Here is a 2,500-nt window from a genome sequence, read left to right as displayed (position 1 = left end):
GACTGGAGGTTTCGAATCGCAAATAATGAAGAGCACAGCCCTTTCTCCGAGTTCAAATGAGGTCTCTCTGAAAGATCATCACTGTTCAGATTAACGCTACACTGGAATTTACCAACAGAAATTAAAATGCGTGTGACGAAAGCACGACACACTTGAGACACCCCACACAAAAGTAGATCTTTACTGTACACGACCTGACCACACAGTTATGCCTATTCAAATGCGCGTTGCAAAATGTGCGCTTGGAATCTTCTTTTTTCTATGGCGGTACTGACAATATCGTTATTGAAACAATCCCAGTGCACTAAGGGATTTATAGAGCAAATCTCGAAAATAATTATTGAACTCAGCGCTATGCGCTTCGTTCAATAATGAATTTTCTCGATTTGCTCTATAAATCCCTTAGTGCACTGGGATGTCTCAATAACTTAAATAATAATAATAATAATAATAATAATAATAATTGTCAGTAAGTACTGGTGTCACATGACTGATGTGAACCAGTTGATTGGCTAATGGCGATGCGCTAACTTTTCCACAGAGCGTATTCTTACGCCCTTTACCTAAGCAAGACTGTGCTCTCATCCTCAGAATTAATTACTGACATGTAGCTTATATTTTCCACAATACCAAATGACCATAAATTCCCTGCTTCTCAATTAAAGCAGAAGTGGGTTTTTTTCTGACAGATTGCATGTGCCTGTGCCACAGTGCGGCTGCCACTGATCTAAAAATACAAGCCGCTGTGTTTCATCTAATTCTCGCCGACTTGCATTCTAGATTCTTCTCATCGTGTTAGTGGCATGTAGCTTATCATCCACATTACCAAATGATGAGTTAATATAAAATTCCCACCCGCTAGCAGAAAACACAAGTGTTATTCCGATAACGTACCAGCTAGACCAGTTTGGAAGACTGACTCGATCGACTCTGTCATACGTAGCCGCACTGACTACACTGAAATACGACTGCATCAGTTCACATAGAATGGTTTCCGAATTATTATTTCAAGGCAAGAACAATCATAATCGAAAACGTGTAGGGTTCAGAACGTTCTTACCATTATAAGACTTATTACCAGCGTGCCTCGTGCGTGCAGACTCAGTCAGTGCAGACTGCATGCAGTGGTTTGATTGCCCTAGCAGACGACATAAACCCCGCTCAGCAAATTAACATGTTGGGCAAATGTGAACGAAAAAACGATGGGGATATAATACGTGTAGGGTTCAGAGCATTCTTACCGTTCATATTTAGTATCAGACTCCCCGATGAGTGAAGATACAACACGAGAAATATGCCACATTTGTTTTGAAAATGTGCGAACCGTCGAGTCCCGCGGCTTCGAGTCAATTCAAGGGGAGTCACTCCGCACAGTCAATCCGTCGAAGCTCGACTGGAGGTTTCGAATCGCAAATAATGAAGAGCACAGCCCTTTCTCCGAGTTCAAATGAGGTCTCTCTGAAAGATCATCACTGTTCAGATTAACGCTACACTGGAATTTACCAACAGAAATTAAAATGCGTGTGACGAAAGCACGACACACTTGAGACACCCCACACAAAAGTAGATCTTTACTGTACACGACCTGACCACACAGTTGTGCCTATTCAAATGCGCGTTGCAAAATGTGCGCTTGGAATCTTCTTTTTTCTATGGCGGTACTGACAATATCGTTATTGAAACAATCCCAGTGCACTAAGGGATTTATAGAGCAAATCTCGAAAATAATTATTGAACTCAGCGCTATGCGCTTCGTTCAATAATGAATTTTCTCGATTTGCTCTATAAATCCCTTAGTGCACTGGGATGTCTCAATAACTTAAATAATAATAAATGAGCATTTATATAGCGCAACATCATAACTTTACAATTATTCTCTTTGCGCTTGACACATTTAAAATTAAAACACAGTTATACAAGCATTTACATCTACATTCATAGACACTGGAGTCAGCTTTGAAATTAATACAACAATTTTCCCCACTCTGCATACAAAATGGCCAGGCTGTAAAAAAAAAAAATAGAGAATCAAAAAAACAAGAAAGGTAAGTTGTTGGAACGTTTGTTAACGGTCGATATATTTGTGACTGTAACGTATTGTTTTGTCAATAACAAACTAAAATAAAGACCGTTGGATGTGTGACTGTAATGTATTGTTTTGTCACTAACAAACGTTCCAACAACCTACCTTTCTTGGGTTTTTTATTCTGAATTTTGGAACGTTGGCAGTCTCTTTCTTTTTGGATTTGGCCAGGCTGTATCATTTTGATATGTATAATATTGCTTTTAAGAGCACGTTTATAAGCTTTGCTGAATTGTTGTGCTCCATTTTCTAATTGATTGTATGCGGCTTTGTTGTATGTACTTTTGCTGAATAAAATTATTTACACCATATGTTTCCAAGTCGAAGGATGCTCTGACCCTATGTAAAAGCCTGAAGAAATGTATGATGGCTGACGTGGTGGTTTACATGAAAAGAAAGATGCCCTTCTCCATGCGT

Source organism: Littorina saxatilis, linkage group LG5, assembly GCF_037325665.1.
Source record: "Littorina saxatilis isolate snail1 linkage group LG5, US_GU_Lsax_2.0, whole genome shotgun sequence".
NCBI classification, from domain to species: Eukaryota; Metazoa; Mollusca; class Gastropoda; order Littorinimorpha; family Littorinidae; genus Littorina; species Littorina saxatilis.
This window is presented reverse-complemented; position numbering follows the sequence as displayed.